Source organism: Triticum dicoccoides, chromosome 4A, assembly GCF_002162155.2.
Source record: "Triticum dicoccoides isolate Atlit2015 ecotype Zavitan chromosome 4A, WEW_v2.0, whole genome shotgun sequence".
Taxonomy (NCBI): domain Eukaryota; kingdom Viridiplantae; phylum Streptophyta; class Magnoliopsida; order Poales; family Poaceae; genus Triticum; species Triticum dicoccoides.
In genome coordinates, this window is record NC_041386.1 from 244238542 (window position 1) to 244258516 (window position 19975).

Consider the following 19975-nt stretch of genomic DNA (forward strand, 5'->3'; position numbering starts at 1 on the left):
CGGGAATGATCATGAAGATGATGATGCCAGCGGAGCAGACGACGCTGGACCATCGATGGGCTGGGTGCAGGACCCTCATATTCAAGAGCTGCTTCTCAAGCAGACGGATAACACAAGAGATGCCGCCTGAGAGAAAGCCAAGATGGATCAACTTTAGTTAGACGCGGTTACTCCATTGTATGAAGGATGCAAGCCCGCGGATAGCCGCCTGAAAGTAACGCTCATGGCTCTGGAGATGAAGGTAAAACACAAAATGACCGACGCATGCTTCGATGAGAACATGTCATTCTGGCACAAACGTCTTCCCAAGGGGAACAAGTGCCCGACCAGTTTGGAGGAGGCGAAGAAAATCATGTGTCCTCTGGATTTACCGCATGTGAAATACCATGTGTGCATGAACAATTGCATCATTTATCAGGACGAGCACGCGGAGTCTACCATATGTCCGGTGTGCGGCGTCACTCAATACAAGAAGAGGAAGAAAGCTCCTCGAAAAGTGGTGTGGTACTTTCCGATCACTCCTCGTCTGCAGCGGTATTTCGCGGACCCTAAGGTAGCAAAGCTCCTGTGTTGGCACGCGGATAGGGAGGAGAAGAAGCGAGAAGATGACGCAAATGATCCGGAGATAGATAAAAAAGACAAGATGCTGAGTCACCCTAAGGATGCGAGCCAGTGGCAAGCGTTGAACTTCGAAGACCCAGAATTTGGGAACGATCCAAGGAACATCGTGCTGGGCGCGAGCACTGATGGAGTCAATCCGTTTGGCATCCAGAGAAGCACACATAGCACATGGCCTGTGTTTGTGTGGATGTACAACCTTCCCCCCTGGTTGTGCATGAAGAGGAAGTACATTCACATGAGTATGCTAATTGAAGGACCGAAACAACCAGGGAACGACATCAATCTGTATCTGGGGCTGCTGAAAGAGGAGCTTGACACGCTGTGGAAAACGCCAGCCAATACGTGGGACGCCGCAGAGAAAGAATATTTCCCTATGAGAGCCGCGCTGCTCACGACGGTGCATGACTATCTCGGTTACGGATATGTCGGCGGGCAGGTGGTCCATGGATTTTCTGGATGCGTCAGGTGCATGGATGACACAACGTATCGCCAGCTAGATAGAGATCCCGGGTCTTCAAAAACCGTGTTCATGGGACATCGAAGGTGGCTTCGCGACAATGACCCGTGGAGAAAACGCAAGGATATGTACGATGGTGAAACCGAACCCCGAGGACGCCCGCATACGAGGAGCGGCGAGGAAATAGACGAGCTATTGAAAAATTGGAAAGACTGCCCACTGCCGGGAAAGAAGCAAAAGGCGCCAGAGCCGGGAAAGAAGCGAAAGGCGCCAGAGCCGCTGCTGAAGGTATGGAAAACGAGGTCTGTTTTCTGGGACTTGCCGTACTGGAAGATCCACCGTGTGCCTCACAGCCTTGATGTCATGCATATCACGAAGAACGTGTGCGAGAGTCTTCTTGGTACCCTGCTCAACATGCCAGAGAGGACCAAAGATGGGCCGAAAGCAAGGGCAGACTTGAAATCAATGGGCATCAGGCAAGAGCTTCACGCTATATATGATGATGATGATGATGATGATGAGGCAAAGCAGGACACAGAAAGTCGTCGCAAAGGCAAGAAGACCGGAAATGACTACCCTCCCGCGTGCTTCACTCTAAGTCAGGAGGAGATCGAGCAGTTTTTCACCTTCCTCGTAGGAGTAAAACTTCCTTACGGTTACGCGGGGAAGATAAGCAGATACCTAGACCCAGCGAAGCTGAAGTTCAGCGGGATGAAGTCTCACGACTGTCACGTGCTGATGACGCAGATACTTCCAGTTGCAATCCGTGGGATCATGGATGTTCACGTCCGTGAAACCCTATTTGGCCTATGCAACTTTTTTGACGTCATCTCTCGGAATTCTGTTGGCGTGAGGTAACTTAGAAGGCTACAGGAAGAGATCGTGGTGATACAATGCGAGGCATTCTTCGACGTTATGGTGCATCTGCTGGTCCATATCATGGACGATATCATCCAACTCGGGACGACGTTCCTGCACAACATGATGCCGTTCGAAAGGATGATTGGTGTCATGAAAGGATACGTTCGCAACATGTCACGTCCAGAGGGAAGCATAGCCAGGGGCTTTCTGACCGAAGAGTGCATCTCCTACTGCACGAATTATTTAGGCATCGAGAACCCCGTTGGTCTGCCCGTCAACGGGCACCTCGGCAGGCTCGCTGGATGGGGTCACCGTGAGGGTCGCCGTGAAATGCATGTCGACTTCGAGGGTCGACTCGCCGACTTTGAAAGAGCAAACCTAGTCGCGCTACAACACATAGACGTGGTTGATCCTTGGGTGGTAGAGCACAAAACCTTTATTAAGGAGACGTACAATGACCGAGGCCAACAGAGGACGGACGGAGATATACTCAAAGAGCACAACTCATGTTTCACACGTTGGTTCAAGCAGAATCTTCTGTCGTACCCTTTACATGAGGATTCTTCCGCGGAAGAACAACTCATATTCGCCTTGTCACAGGGCGCCGAGCACAACCTGATGACCTATGAGGCATACGATATCAACGGCTACACATTCTACACCGAGGCCAAGGCCATGAAGAGCGATGGTTATCAGAACTCCGGGGTAACGATGGAATCCTAGACCGGTAACGACAAGGACAGATACTATGGAAGGATCGAGGAGATCTGGGAGCTGAGCTACGCTGGAGAGAAGGTCCCGATGTTCCGTGTCAGATGGGCCAAGAGCGTCCTAAAAGAAGACCGGTATTTCACCACTATGGTTATACCCGAAGCCAAATCCAAGACCACGGGCGCAAACGTCACCGCAAAAAATGAGCCATGGGTACTGGCTTCCCAAGTGGACCAATGCTTCTTCATTACTGACCCGTCAAAGCCCAGTCGTGTTGTCGTGAGGAGAGGCAAAAGGAAGATCATCGGAATGGATGGAGTAGCCAATGAGCAAGACTTAGACAAGTACGGCGACCCGAGGATCGAACATGACGATGATGATGAAGTAGCAGCATACACCACAAGAAGAAGCAGGACCACCCTACCTAAAGGACGTCCGTTCCACAAAAGAACTCCATTTGCGAAAAAGGAGGGCAAGAAGATTGTGAACAGATAGCTAGCTAAGATCGATTATATTTAAATCATAGCCTTCATTTCTCGATTGTATTTCATGGGCACTTTTTGAACTATCATGAATATTTTCAAATTTCATGGACACTCGATCTCGACCCCCCTCCATCTCGATCGCTATCCCACCTCGCCAGATCCGGTCCCCCTCGCCGCGAAGCACCCCCCGGTCCACCGGCCGCCGCCGCCGACCCCCTGCACCCTCGATTCCCCTACTCAACCGCCGCCGCCGACCCCCCGCACCCCGCGCACCCTCCCCCGCTCCACCGGCATTACTGTTTGATGATATTTTTTAAAAAATTATTACTGTCTTATAAAAAATATTACTGTTATGATTTAAACAAGTTTGAACATATTTAAACACAAATAAGTATCAAACAGCATTTTAAATGCATAAAAAAATTGGTGGAGCCTGGGAATCAAACCTAGGACCTCCTAGTGTGAGAACTGGCTGCTGACCAGTCGAGCTAGTAGAGGGAACTTGGTGTGGATCAGGTCAGGTGGAAGATAACATGTTGGCTCGAGCAGAAATAAAAAAAATACTAATGGCGCACCACGGTGAGGTGCGCCATTAGTATGGATGTACTTATGGCGCACCGAGGGGTGGTGCGCCATTAGTATTGTGCCCTTGCTATACTGTTATGGTCCCCCCTTCCCTCTCCCCCTCGCCAGTTCCCTCTCCTCGATCCACCGCGCCGCTCCTTCCCTCGTCCCTCCCTCCACCGCGCCGTCGCCGCCGCTGGCCCGACCCACTGCGCCGCAGCCGCCCACGCGCTCCCGCCGCCTCCCTCTCCCCTTCCTCCCCCTCGAGCCCGCGACCTCCTCGGACGGACGGCGGCGCGAGCCTCCCCGCGCTCCTCGACGGACGGGCTCCTCGATGGACGGACGGACGGCGGCTAGCCTCGTCGGACGCGCTCCTCGACGGCGGCGCGATCCTCCCCGCGCGGCTGCTGCTCATCAGCGACGGTTAGTCTATGTCCCTCCCTCCCTCTCTCCCCCGCTCATCCCCATGCCCCCACGGGGCGGCGACCTAGGGTTAGGAGCAGGAGCTCGCCGCCGCCGCCCCATCGTGCCGCTGCTGCTGCTTCTTGATCGGTTTTATTAGTTGGGGAAAGCGCATTAGGTTCTTATTAGTTCTCCGTTTCTTCTTGGGTGGTCTCGAAGTGATTTCAGCGAGGTAATTTAGTTCCCGATCCTCGGGTCGGTGCCTCTTGGTGGTGCCTTGGCCCTTTGCAACCAATGTGGTTGGGGAGGTTAGGCTCTGACATTGTAGGTGGTGTTCATTACGACCAACGGCACCACACCATGTGTGTTCTTTGGTCCTTGTACTAGTACATAGTTTCACCGGCATTAATGCCTTTAATTGAACTAATTTGTGAATGCTGAGTTTCCCTTGACTTGTCAAGTTGGGACAGTTTGAGATTCAAAGGTTTTAATGAGTAGACTGGATATTTTGTGTGTAGTAATGTTTTGGTGCTTATTGCTTTGGATACTTTTTGTGTATGCTTTGCTGATACTTGTCTTAGGAAAGCTGACACTGCTTTATCTAATTAAGTTCTTCGTGTCTTCCTTTTAATCTTAGAATGGCACAGTCATATGTGTTTGTCAGTTAAATTCAGTCATCATTCTGAATTTTGACAGTACTCTAGACCTGCTTGTAAATTATTCCAGTTTGAAACTGAGATCTGCATGTACACCATCGAGTAAAGCTATTTCAGACACAATAAAGTTGCAAAATTCAGATACTTCATAGACATGTGTGTGTTGCTTTTGTTTCTGCTAAACTGTCTATGGTAGATAAACTGAGCGTTGTGGCCATGCTTGATGCAGGAGCTCAAGAACCTGCGGCCGCAGCTCTACTCCGCCTCCGAGTACTGCGAGAAGTCCTACCTCAGCACCCACCAGAAGTAGATGTGAGTAGCCACCTCAGCTGTTCCTCCTCTCCTCCATTAGAACAGTTGATCAGTGTAAAGTAGTCTGAGTTAGAGAAATGTTGATCAGTGTTATGAGTGTTGGCCAAAAAGCTCTGTCAGTAGCTAACTGCCTCATGTTCTGCTCTGTGAACTGCTATGTGGTGCTGCTCATGGATGATGGTAGGAATTTATGCAAATATTCAGAGACACAAAATAATGAAGTTGCTGTAACTGATTACTTTCCCAAGTGAGAAAAATACATTCTATTCTACCTATTTCAAACTTAGTGATTGTTGCAGCCAAGAAATGCCTAGTCAATGTTAAATGGTCCTATAAATGACAGTACCCTAACAACTATTCTGCTCATGATCTTATTTTTATTTCTTTGTTGAAAGTTGGTTCTTTTCTTCCCAAGTTCACAAAAAATCTTTTACATTTCTAGTGGTTGCCAAAAGCATAATATGACCAGGACAAACATAAACTTTGAGGCTGAAAGGAAATCAAGTAATGAACCACATAGGAATAGAAGGGAAACAAACTATGCTAGTTGAGAATGTACCTCAGGAGTCGATCAGAAGTGCGACGTCTCAATATTTCTTGAAAACCCATATTGGCTAGGATAATTTGCTTTTATTACCTTATTTACACCAAGTTTTAGTTAAACAATGATACTTGAATAATTTTGTGCTATTTCTGTTATGGTTTTGTGGATAGTATTTGACCTTATGGTAACTAGTTGGGGTCAGGTTTTGGGGTTTTGATTATTGGTATGAAGTACTGACAGAGGATCTTATTCACACCAAGTTTTAGTTAAACACTGGTACTTGAATGATTTTGTGCTACTTCTGTTGACAGAGAATGGCATGTTAATACCATATAGGTACCAAAATAATGTTGCTATGATGTATTGGGGGAGAGATGGTCCAGTATTGCTTGTAGTGGTTTGTCCAAAATGTTGAATGATACTGCTTGGAGATGCATATATTGTTTCACCTCTTCACATGCCAATGTATTTTCCATGTTGTGATGGAGGCCTTTTTTGCCTTGTCCACCCGAGAGGCCCTTGAGTTTGCTGGAATGTCGATTAACTTCCGTTCCGGCAAATTCGGGTACTCCATATGTCCTATTTTCAGCAAAGGTCATGCTGAAATTTTCCGTGAATTTTAGCATGACTTTGCTAAAAATAGGACATATGGGGTACTTGTGACTAATGCATGGGCCGGGGTATCTTAGTAGTTAATTAAGTATTATCAAGTGCCCCGGCGTACTTGTGACTAATGCATGGCTTTTAGGGTGCCTCGGTGTCGATAAAAACCGAAATGATGAAAGCTTAGGCTTTTAGGGTGCCTCGGCGTCGAAAAACCCTCAATGATAAAAGCTTAGCTTTGAGGATGCCTCGGTGTCGACAAACCCTAAATGATGAGACCATGATCTTGTTCCTTGACAATAACCAACTTTTTGACCAAACTTTGTTCCTATTTAGAGAGAAACATGGCCAACAACGATGAGGCCGGGGGTTCGGGCGTCAAGGCATTCTGGGAGCTGTCCCAGGAGATGGAGGAACAACCTCACTTGTATGAGGACGCCGCCTTCCCCACCGATCCTGAGATCACTGATGGTACCGCCGAGGATGACCCCACTGATGCCACCACTGATGGTGCCGCCGAGGATGCCACCACTGATGATGGCGACGCACGCACAGATGGCAGCCAACCGAAGAGGCAACGGAAGAACCGGCGCCCGACCGTGCTCCGCACCCTCAAGGAGGAAGTTACTGAAGTGGATTCCGACGGGAATCCAACGGTGCCCGAACGAATAGTCAAGGGGTACTCGCTTCAGCTCGGGTGCATTCTCCGGAGCACCGTCTCGATCAACACCGAGAACCTGAGGCATCCTGACCGAGGGAATTTGCACAACCTCCTCTTCACGAAGCTGCACGAACGATACAAGTTCCCCGCTGAATTTGAAAACACAAGTCTCAAAGGGAATAAAGTGAACAATGATGCCCTCACGAAGATGAGCAAGGCCATGTCTACTTGGAAAAGCAATGTGAAGAGAATGATCGAGAAAGGTGAGAGTTATGAGAAGATCAAGGAGAAAAATCCTTCGATCACCGAAGATGACTACAACGACTTCAAGATCAATTGCTCGAGCACCGCAAACTCTGAATCAAGTAAGTGGGGGAAAGAAATGCGGGAGCTGAACTTAGGGGAACACACACTCGGTCCCGGCAGTTACAGAGTGGCGGAGCCTATATGGGACAAGGAGGAGGCGGACCATGCCGAGCAAGGCCTACCACCCCTCTTCGATAAATACGGTGACAAGCAGACCAGGAACTTTGTCAGGGCCCGGTACAAGAAGGACCCGAAAAAAAGGAGCTTACCACGGATCCGAAGAACAGGGCGCTTGAGCTTGTTCTGGTAAGGAATACACCCCCGTGTAATTAGCTCCATATGGTTGCATTCTAATTAATGAAGCCAAATTTCTAAATGGTTCACATTCCTTCCGCAGGCGACTGAAAGCAGTAGCGCGGGGTCAACTAAGAGCAACCCTTGGGACACCACTCTAAATAGGGCGTTGAATGTAATGAAGAACAAGGATAAGCTCAGTAAGCCGACGTCAGCTGGTCGTGTGGCCGGCAAAGGCTTGTCGACAAAATGGTCGTCATACTATAACACTGGTGGGCGAAAGGAGAAAAAGACCAGCTCAGAAAGCCAGGCGCGCGAGGTTCAAGAACTCAGGGCATAGGTGGCGCGGATTCCGGAGATTGTCCAAGAGCAAGTGGAACAACAACTCGGAAGGACGATCACCGCCATTGTGCCTACCTTGATCCAGGGGATTAGTGCGTGGATTGCGGGCGGCCAACAGGGGCCGCCCCCGATTCCTAGCTTCACGGCCAGCAACTCGCAGAACGCGATGGCGGGGCCATTGGTGTCTTCGACGCCGGTACGGGAGCTTAATGCACCCGGGTGTACGCCGGCCGGCACCTCTGCAGCAAGCGGCCCCTCCGTCAACTGCACGCCCGCTGTTGGCGGTGCCTCGACATTAGCCGAGCTCGACGCCATCATCACGGTAACTAATTAAGCCTCTCTCGGCCGAGGACTTCATCTCCTTGCCTTTGACTGGGCATCCCTGACGCCCTACATGTTTTCGCAGGGCGCCGCCGACATTCCGTGCACTCTCCTGCACTTCGTGAACAACGAGTTGGTCGGTGTCTCCAAGGGTAAAATCGTTCAACCGGGCAACCCCTTGTTCCACGGTACCTAGATGCCACCCAACTTGTTTAGGGTTCAACTGGTTCGGGTGCTGCCAGGCTGCGACGAGTTGTTACCTCCGATTCGACCCGTCGGGGCCGACGATGATGATGTGATGACCCTCAGCGCCTGCCTGAGCTGGCCCCTGCTTTGGCCGAAGAGCCAGATTCGTTTGTGGGCGGGGGACACCACCCCAAAGACAACACCGCCAGTCGTGCCGGCGCCAAGTCGGCCCCATGGCAAGACCGCCGCAACGGTGCCGGACATCCCTATGCCATTGGATCCAAACATGCATATGGCACAGGATCAGAACGACGACGACGATGATACATTTGCCAACGTTGATCAGTACTTTGTCGATCATGGGTACGGTGGTGACTTTATGGGGCCTCCTTCTCAAGAACCCAACCCAACAAAAGACGTGCGCGATCTAGCTGGTACCGCGGAGAAGCCAAGTTGTAACAGGCGTCGTCTGCCGTTCAGCTCTCAGGAGACGCCTCCAGCTGCCGACTTCACCGAGCCTCAGATAGGCGAGGTGCGAAATATTATCAGCCCCAACACACTCAAGAAGGCGGTCTGTGAGCAGAACTCGGTCCCATTACAGGAGAAGAAGAAGGCACGCAAAAGAAAGACTAACAAGGGTGCGGGCCAGCCGGCACCGAGTACGATCCGTGCTCAGGACGGGCCACCTTCACCTGAGGATATCTCGAGGAGGGTGCATGTGGCGGGTAGGCTGATGCTACCGAGAAATATGCTCAATGCTGCAACCGGTGCTATGCGGAGTCTGCATGACAGTGTTCTTTCTTTGGAGAAGCGGCGTCTCGGAGAGAAGGATGTGGCATACCCGGTTTTCGCGGCCAAGGTGCCATAGGGCAAGGGCTTTGTGGATAACTCCATCGGGGGTACGATCGTCCTGCGGTTTGATGACATCCACGCTATGTTGAACCTTCATCCGCTGCACTACAACTTCGTTCGGCTATTTTCGCTGAGTATGGAGATGCGGATCATTCGCAACAAGACCCCGGACATCGTGATAGTCGACCCCTTCTACATGCGTGCCAAGATCTTGGGCAGCGCTGGGGACCGGCAAGTCGCGACTTCTTAACTCGAAGGCGTCATTCTGGCAAACCAAGATAAGGATAACTTCCTCGTGCCTTACTTTCCCGAGTAAGTCCTCCCCTCAACCGCCCCGTAACATATGAATTCTTAGATTTCGATCGTTTTTCTTTTAACATTCCGTGTTTTCTGCAGTGACACACATTGCACGCTCATCCTCCTAAGCCCCAAATATTCCATGGCCACGTATTTCGACCCGGACCGTCAGTCGAACGTAGACTACACAAATGTCAAGAAGGTTCTTGATGATGTTCTCCCCGGCTACGTCAAATTTGGAGGCACCTTCACCAGGCCTATTCGTAAGTACGGCAAGCACGTGTTCTCCCACAATACGATGTTCTGCTGCGTCAAGCAGCCGCCTGGCGGTCAGAAGGGTGCCTACTACGCCATCCATCACATGCGGGCAATCGTACGGGACCATCATCAACTTCTGCTACCAGTAAACTCAAAGATTGGGCCGCGAGCATGTCGGCAATCCAGGACGCGGACATTAGACAAGAATTCTTTCGCATCCAGTCGGAGTTTGCGGAAATCATCCATCAAGATGTCCTTCGTACCTCGGGGCAGTTCTACCTCAGAAATCAACCGTCCAACAGTGACATCGACACAATGCTACAAATGCAGGCTGACAACGACCGTTATTTCATGACTCCCACGATAGACGGCGGCTTCATCCACGCTCCGGTCCCTTGAGTCGAGTCGAAAGCAGTGATGCTGTGTCTAGTTCTGAAACATCGATTGGCTCATGTTGTAATTAAACTTTAATGAACTTGTAGTATGTCTCTTCGGTTTCGAGAGTCCTTCAACTTAGATGTAATCGATGCTATTAATGTCTTGCTTTTCTCTTCCGATCGTTCTGTTGCATACTTATATATTGCTTATGTATTGTCTGTGAATTGGTACTAACGTTTCGTTTGGCTACTGCATAGTGATGCCGTCATATGTCGTGTACAAGGGTAAGGTTCCCGGAGTCTACGACGACTGGGAGGAGTGTCAGAGACAGGTTCACCGATTTAGTGGTAACAGTTACAAAGGGTACACCACTAGGGCCGAGGCCGAATCTAGATACGCCCGCTATCTAGCGGGAGAGGGGAGGGAGCACTGGAGGAACCGGATGAAGACGAGTTTCATCGTGATGATGCTCATCGTGATGACCGCAATTCTCTTCTATGTGATGGTAGTTTAGATGATCGATATCGACTTGTAATGTGAAGACAAACTCGCTACTCACGGTCTCGAGACTTGTAATATAATGTTCTATCTTTGTTCGGTCTTTTCAATTCGGAGACTAATATGATGAATTGTATTCGGAGACTAATATGATGAATTGTATTCTGAGACTAATCTTCTATTGTATTCGATGAATCTGTTGTTGATGTGTGCTGTCTATATTTTGTCCAATTATACATTTTGTAACCTGTGCAAAAAACAGAAAATTGAAAAATAAAAAAAACCTAATATTCATACTAATGGCGCATCACATCACAGTGCACCATTAGTATGCCAAAGGCTACTAATGGCGCATCATTAAACAGTGCGCCATTAGTATGCTGAAGTTACTAATGGCGCATCTTGTTGTTGTGTGCCATTAGTATGCCAAAGCACCTGGGTATACATGGCCCCCTGGGAGGCATACTAATGGCGCACTGTTGTATATACTAATAGCGCATCTGAGGTGCGCCATTAGTATACCAGATATTAATGACGCACCTGTGGTGCACCATTAGTAAAATATACTAATGGCGTGGCACTAATGGCGCACCACTAGTGCGCCATTAATGGCCAAATTAGGTGCGCCATTAGTAGGCCTTTTCCTAGTAGTGCGTGCTAAGCACAGCTTCTAGCAGCGGGAGGCGGGAGGTGGTCCCGGCGGCGCTGGAGGAAGAAGACGAGAGATTGAAGATGGATGTCGGTCATTGGATGTAAATCCAACGACTAACATGTCAGAATCATTTGTTGACTAAATTGACAACGACTTGCGTTGGCTTCGACCTATTGGCCCACATTTCAGCCTCCAAATATGTGGCACGTATTCAACCCATTTTTTCATAATTTATAGTCTTTTTTTGTGCGGTAGAATTTACAGTCAATTTGATCTCTTTTTTGAATTAGAGCCATTAGCTGGGCTGGGTGAACAAATAATGTAGCGGCCATGTGGCGCATTTATTTTATTTCCTAAAAAATTACAGGCCATTTGCACTTTCTCGAAATACACGATTTTGCTGGGCTGATTCTAATTATAATGTTGGGTTGGGCAAGCAATGTTATCAAAAAAATAAAAAGGGGCTGAGCATTTTGTTATAAATATATATTATTACATTCGTCCTTAAATCTTACCAAGCTTTTGTACACAATCACTAGGATTTTCGTGCCAAAACAATCCAGGATTTTATTTGTTAAGAAATTATTTTTATAAGTTAATAAGATGTGGGATATTGTTTTCTTACATATGTAAGTATTTGCTAAATATATGATGACAATAAAAACATTATATAATAACATATAAAATAATTTAAATATATATAATATAGTTAGAAGGGAAACATGAGTTGGACCTGGCGTTCGTATTCTTATATAGAAAAATAGAACAAACCTCTGCGTTTTCTTCAAAAAAATACAATAAATTGGGCTGCCAAAAATAAAACCTCGGATGGGAGGTCCATGGGCCGGTCGATACATGATGGCCCTAAGAAAATACAAACAGGCCTATGGACTTCCCATCCGGGGTTGTGGGCTATGCATGTTAAAAATGAAAGACTGGACGAGGCAGCCCAAAACCACGTCCAACACTTGCCAAAACTTCGTCCCTCGTTTTCTCTGTGTTTCGCACACTCGACATTGTGTGGGCATTTTGATTGTGCATCATATGAAGATGTGCTATGCATGAATGTTGATCAGCATGATGGTAGTTCCATTTTCGACCGTGAATAAAACTTCCAACATGATGTTAACCCTGTTTGAAAAGGCAGTGTTATTATAAATGCTCTGCCTCTGAAAGTTGCAGTTTCTTATCTGAAACTGAACTTGCAGTTTCTTATCTGAAACTGAAACTTGCAGTTTCTTCTCTAAGAATCACATTGTCTGCACTTTTATACTCCTATGAAACTACATTTTTTAAGTGCTAAAAATAGATCTCTAGAATTCATAGAATACTTCATATGCTCAATACTGCAAATCTGAAATTCAAAAGACATTCATATATGAAAGTACTCTCAAAATACACAACACAAAACACAATTCACAACCTGCAAATACTGACAACCCTAAGCTCCTCCTGACAATTCACAACCTGCCCGACTATTGGGCTGGGGGGGCAGCCCCCTCCTATTCCTCGGCGGCAGACAGCCGCCCCGTGAGACGATGTGAACGGCGATGGAGACGATGGTGGGGAAGCATCATCGGGCCAACTGCTTTTCTCCTCTTGCAGTTGGGTTCGATCGACGAAGACTCCACCGGCTCGCTCTGGTAGGACACCCTCACAAACGGCACCCTGTAGATGCTCGATCCTTCAACCTCTGGTGCATGCTCCATCTGCGGTCGATACTCCCACCACCGCTCCCTCACAATCGGATTCGATGAATATGTTTGCTCCATGGCCCAGAGGAGCAGCTCTATGTACTCCGGCGCGACTCCCTTCGGGAGTATCGCCGCCTTTTCGCTCTGTTATAGATATTTAGCCATGGATGTCGCCGTCGCCGCTAGTTGGTCCTTGTTGTCAAACCAAGACTGTATCTCCAACATCCTAGATAGCTTCACAGGGTCGCCGTCTGTGATCCTCACATATCGTTTGTACTCCTCCATCGATCTACTTCTCCACAGCACCTTCACTCGCCGGCGGTGGTTTTCGAATGGAAGAGGAGAGGAGCAGCGCTGGTTTTGGATTAGAACGGGAGAGGAGTGACGCTAGTTTTGGACTGGAACAGGAGAGGAGGGGCGGTGGTTTTGAAATGGAAGAGCAGAGGAGCGACGCTGCATTTAGATTGGAACAGGAGAGGAGCGGCAGTGGTTTAAGAGGAGAAGAGCGGAAGAGCGGCGCTGGTCTTGGAAGTATTTTTTTTGTTGTTTTGTGTATTTTGGGTCAAAGTTTAACCATGTAATGTATTTGACAAGCAAAATGTGAATGCATGTCACCAAAAATTGTATTGTTTCGTTTGTATCTGAATGTACTTCAAATTATATTATTTTTTCAACGTATAACATATATTTTATGTGTGAAAATCATGGTCAATTATGACCGAGAATAAAATAAAGTCGTAGAAAAGGGGTCCATCAATAGATGTCCTAATTAGCATAGCCGGCTTGACCTAGATGGCAGTCGAGTAGTCACTGTTCGTGCATGTGCCCCCTATGACTTGCCCAACTTAGTTGTCGCTGTTTAACCCTCGCAGTGATCCGAAGCACATGACACCTAATTTTGCGAGATGACAAGAAACCTGCTTTTAGATTTCTCACCACAACTATAGCCATGTACAACATAGCCTGCACGATATGTAGACGATAGCCAATCTAGGCGTGTCTGCTGGAGTCTGGTCACATGCATGGACGAACTGATCTTTCGTGTCTTGCAGGGATCGTCCAGGCACCAACGTAGTACAACACTTCTCTAGTACTATCGCTCTCTCCCTCTTCTATTAAGTCACCCGACTTGCGGGGCCGGGGAGTGTGCCTATGGTCGGTTCTCAATTGCCGTCCCACATGTGTGTGCAAACGCAATATGACGTGCATTCCATTTGGAGAGCAGCATGCTAGACCGACCGACTGTCTGGGGTGCGACGCGAACGCGACGGGCGTGCTGTATACTTCATACATGTGTACCGCCATTTTCTAGACGCTTTTCTCCATGGCGCAGGCGCAATCCATGGATACAAAATTAGTATATTGTATACTATTTAAAAGTCGAGGGCGGGGCTTTTCCTGCGCGGTAGGCGGCGGGGCAGTTCCGCCTAGTCGGTTCGACAGAGACGCGAGAAGACGAGGGAGTAGGCTGCTGCAAATGTAGGGCTATGTGATTTGACAGCGAGTTACTTCTGGACAGGTGGGGCCCCGTCATTTGACTTGCCATTATCATTTTAACAGCGGCGCTACGACCGGCGTGAGTCTCCCGATTCCTGACCACCTCCATTACGAAGAAAGAGATAGAGAGGAGTAAGAAAAAAATACACTTATAGCCAACCTTGTTGTAGTATGAGTGACTAAGTGATGACTATGTATGACATGCCAACATCAGATAGCCTAACGCACCGTGTTAAATCTCCAAGGGCGCGACCGCGCGAGCGACGCGACGGTCGTGGTAGGCGCGACCATGATAAGGGCTGCTGGCAGCCCTTGGATCTGAGATCAAACAGTCGCATGCTAAGTTGCTGAAAATTTGCAGAATAACCCTCCAGGATAGGATAATCACCCATAGGTCTGGAATCACACCATGCACCCATTCGATCTCAGATCCAAGGGCTCTCGGAAGCCCGTATCATGGGAGAATGAAAGCCACTACACTGCCGTTCACACGCTGGCAGTTCGCTCCTAGTCGCCCCGTCCATTCACATTATAGCAGTTCCACTAATCCTAACCCTCCTCCCAAATCCATGGCCTCCCAAATCTCCATGATCGGCGGTGAGTACAAGGTTAGAACCATCATCGGCGATGAGTTTGACGTCATCTACACCCGTTCTTCCGCGACGGTGAAAGGATGCCTTTCGCACTTCAGACGCATGTTCGAAAACTCAGATGACGAGTGGGTCGTTGGGCTAGATGTTGAGTACACCACAGTCCTAGGACCAGAGAAGGATCTAAACGATGAAGAGGGGAAGAAGCCCGCCATGATCCAGGTTTGCATACATAACATTTGCTTGGTCTACCACATATGCCATGCCGACATTGAGTGCCAGGATTTTAAGAACTTCCTCAAGGACAAAATAGTGAAATTAGTTACTGTAGACTTTAAGAACGACAGGGATGTCCTGTGTCGGATAGGTCTCGTTGTAAGCAACCCCTTCGACCTCCAGAAGAATCGGCTGGTGTCCTCTCGTCAGCCTTCAATGCTAACCCTGGCAGGAGCCATGGTTCATCCTTCGTACGGTAAACTAGAGAAACCTCCATACACGTTTCATCGTCATGCATGGCAGCAGAATGTACTAGATATAGACCACATCCACTACGCTGCAATGGATGGCTACCTTTGCCTCAATATCTACAAGGGTTGGATGAAGAGCAATAGCCAAGTGTGCGGTTCAAGCAAAGAAGTATCGGCCAAGAGGAAGAGGGAAAAGGACGAAGTCGAGGACGTGGACAAGGACTCCGAGTAAGGTGGCAGTGTCGTTGCTCATGGTGGTTCTAATGTAGTGTCTACCAGGATAGTTGCAAAGTTTAATTTCAGGTGTGCTTAATTTAATTTGAGGGGTGTGTTTTTCTGAGCCCCCAGCAGAACTATGTTATGTTTCTTCTTGTTACTTTAACTCTTTAGTACGTACATACTAGTATTTCATACATTTCATCTTTTAGTTGGTATAGTACTACCACTCATTTATTCACATTATATATGAACAATATATATGGCCAACATCATATAACCAGCAGTTTAGTTGTTAAAGAATTTCAGGGAGCTTAGTTTTGTCAAAGAATTACAGGATGCTTAGAGGGTGCTTGGATCCAAGGGACTTATTTTAGTCTGACTAAAAATAGTCTCTTTAAGAGGCTAAAGTTCCAAGCAGCCCTGACTAAAGAGGGGCTAAAACTAGTCTTGAGACTAAATTTTTTTAGTCATGGGTACCCCTACTAAAATGTGGATTAGTCTTCTCTCTACTCATTTAAATCCTCTCCTTTAACACAGGCGAGTTCTGGAATGGAGGGTTTGGAGGATAATAAATGCTCATTAACTTGTTTTTAGCCTTTTTAGTATTTGGATCCAAGCATGGGTGAGGCTAGCATGTTTTAGTCCCACTACTTATAGTCATGGGACTAAAACGTATCCAAGCACCCTCTTAGTTTTATTTGAGGGGTGGGTTGTGCTGGACACCATTATTGTGATTAGCCTTTTTAATAGTACTATATGCATAATTTGGCGACGAGCGCTCTCTATATGTACCACATTTTTTTATTTCAAGTTTTGCTCCATGGCGCAATCCATCGATACTACTGTTGTACAAAAGTATACATTTTTTAAAAGGCTAGAGGGAGGGGCAGTCTAGCTTGGTCGGTTTCACGAGAGGCGAGGGCCTTTGTGATTTGATGGCTCATTACTGCTGGAAGGCGGGGCCTTGTGATTTGAATGCTCGTATAAATGTGCCGACGACCTGATCGAGGCGGAGTAAAGAACCATGCGGTATACTCAAGTTTTCCACTGTAGTAGTGCGACGGAGGAGCACGAAACACGGCAGCCCAGTGCCATATGGTGATAAAAATGATCTAATTTGCTAGTCATCTCCTTGTTAGCATTGTTCTATTCATTCCCTCAAAAAAACATTGTTCTATTCATGCCTCGCAGAGAACGTGACACGTGCGGTGAAACACCCGAAGCAAAGGATGAAACACAGGAGCAAAAGAAGAAGGACGATTATCACCCCAAATGATCTAATTCACCGCGGAGTCATAACTGCTTCTTCATCGCCTCCACGACCACCATCTCCTTGCGCGTCTCCTCCGCCATCTTCTTCATTTTGTCCATGACGCGGGATTTCTCGACGCGAGCCTTCATCATCTGTTCCACGGCCGCATAACGTACCTTGACAGCAGCCAGGTGCTCGATGCGGAGCTTCGCCAACTCCTCCTTCTGTTCCATGACGAGGGCCTGCAGCATCTTTATCAAGGAACTACTATTCTCATGCAGCTTCTTCCACCCGGCGTTCTTCTCCTTCAACAGGTCGATCTCGTGGTAGAGCTTCGCCTTGTCCTCCTAAAGTCGCTGGATTTCGCCGATCGCCTTCTTCTCCGAGGCAATGCTCTTCTTCAGCAGCATCACCAAGCCGACGGTCAACCCCCCCCTGCTGATTGAGCTCAGCGGGCATGTCGTCGGTGCTCTCCTTCAGCAACTCCATCAATCCTTGGATGAACTCCTTCTACTTATTGAGGTGCTTATTGAGCTGATCGGGACATGCCGTCGAGGGATAACGACTCCAGCTCCTTTGGCTCGGGATGTTCGCCTCCGCGGCTAGGGTGCTCCTGGGAGCCATCGCCTGCCCATGAGAGATCTTTCGAGGTCTCTGCGTGGCGGTGAGCCCTCTCTTTTTTTTTCCACAACCTTGGTTGTCGCTCCCTTGTAATGAGTAGTTCTCGACCTAGAGCTCGGCTCACTGGCCATGGCAACGACGGACGAAGAAGAAGCACTTATGAGGAGGAAAGGTAGAGTAATTTTCGGTTAGATAGTTCCCCTTTTATAACCTAAGTACTAGCACTAGTACTAATACCTGCATAGTGGGAACATGTTCAGGTTTGGTACGTACTAGTAGGTGTGAGCAGGCTTTCCAATGTGATGGGAACAAGGTAAATATTAATTGATGGTTTTGGTTTCGAGGCCCGAAACGGCTCCCGATGAGTTTAGCGGAACATAAATTTCAAGTACTACACTGCTCAAATGCGTAAATATTATGTTACTGTCAAAAATTGGCACAAAATACGAAGGAGACCAATGGAAGTACTTCTAGCAACCCATGATTTAACTACTCGCATGCGCAATGGAGTAATAGTGTCTTTCTTCCGCCCTCACGTCCACTCAATTTGCATGTGCTGTATTAATTGACCATCAATGATACACGCGTCAAATTATCACATGGGGTGGATCTTGGTACAAAATTGCGTCCACCTGTGTACCCGTGTGTGCGTGCGAGGGAATGAGTGCATGCGTGGCGTGCGTGCACATCTTTGCTTCGTGCATGTACCGCCAGTATGGCTCGGGGAGGACGAGTACATTCTTCTGGAACAAGCAGCACGTCACTGTGATCAATCCACGCAAGGAGGTTGCGACAACGCCTCCACATGTGCCACGTGGCTTCATGAACTGTAAGAGAGACACTGTGTAGCGTGCCATTGGTATTCTAATTTATGTGTTTTGCACATACTCGAAGTACTAGTAAGGTACATGTGCATTGCACGAATCAGATTTTGCAACCAAATTATGAATAAATACCACACTATAGCATGTAAGCTCTGAGTCATATATGCCTGATGTAGTCCTTCGTTTAATTCTTATAGTTCATCTCATTCAAAATTAATTAGTTTTTATAAAATAGCTAATAACGCGGGAATAGGAAAAACATGGGGATTATAGTGGAATGTCGTCTTGACTCCTACAGGATTGTACGAGTGTTTGATTGTGCATAGAAAAAACATAGAATTATTTCAAAGAGGTTTGAGTGGATGGGATGTTTCCTATGAAATCTAGTGCAAATGAATCATATGGAAAAAATCCTATGGTTTACAGTCCTACGAATCAAACAACCAAGATAGGAAAAATTCCTAATGATTAGAATCCTCCAAAATTCCTTTGAGAATCCTTTGAATCAAAGAAACCCTTAATCTATTTTATGATTCATGGAATTGTGCGTTGTAAAGCATAAAGTAAAAAACAAATAATGGCAATTCAACTAGAAAAAAAGTTTGGGCAGTTATGATACGGAAGATTCTAGAACAAAAGAGAACCACTGTTGTTTTGAGGTTTGTGCATTATGCTTAAGTTCAACCATGGAGTCCGCTAAATTGTACATGTGGCAAAATCCGGTGGGGGTCTAGAAGATGGTGCGAGGGGCCTAGTGGAGGGAGACTATGAAGGAATGCACAAGTGCAAGATCGATATTTAGAGAGAGGGGTGAACACGTGCGCTGTTGCGCGCAGTGGAGGAGCCATGAAAAATAAATGAGCTAGGGGGCCAAGCATTGCTAATCCTTTACGAGGAGGGTCAATTCATGAACTAAAACAATTTTTAGCAGCAATTGTCTAATGATCACATTCATATTAGCCTCGATATATAGTGATGTTAGGGGGGAGGGGGGCAGGGCCCTTACTGCCCTCTGTCTTCGCCATTGTGCATGCGTCTGAGAGATGAAGCGGAAGGGATGGATGATGAGAGGGGGATGTTGGATATATAATTAATGTGGGTGTATTAGCTATATATGTTAATCCTATCTAGAGAGGTATAGATTGATTGATGTGGACGTGGGAAAGAGGGTGAGACCTCACAGGATATATCGATTGATCAGTTTGTGTGGAAAACTATGAAAGACCTAGTTATATACACACATACATAGAGGAACATCAATCGTTGCACATGCACGCGTGAGAGATAAAGAATGCCCGATATGATGGAGAGGGGGGTGTGAGTGGGTGTGTGCCTTCATGGGAGACCGACCTGAAGAAAAACATTGCATGTGTGCGATGGATAACGCCGACTGGTAGTGTGTGTGGATGCATGCAGGAGAGAAAGTTAGTGGTTCAATTATAAAGAGAAGACTACTATGTGGGTGTAAAAGAATAGGTGAGGTCATGTAAAGTTGAATTCAAATATTTGAATAAGATATCCTGATGTTTGAAACCCATGCATGCATGAAT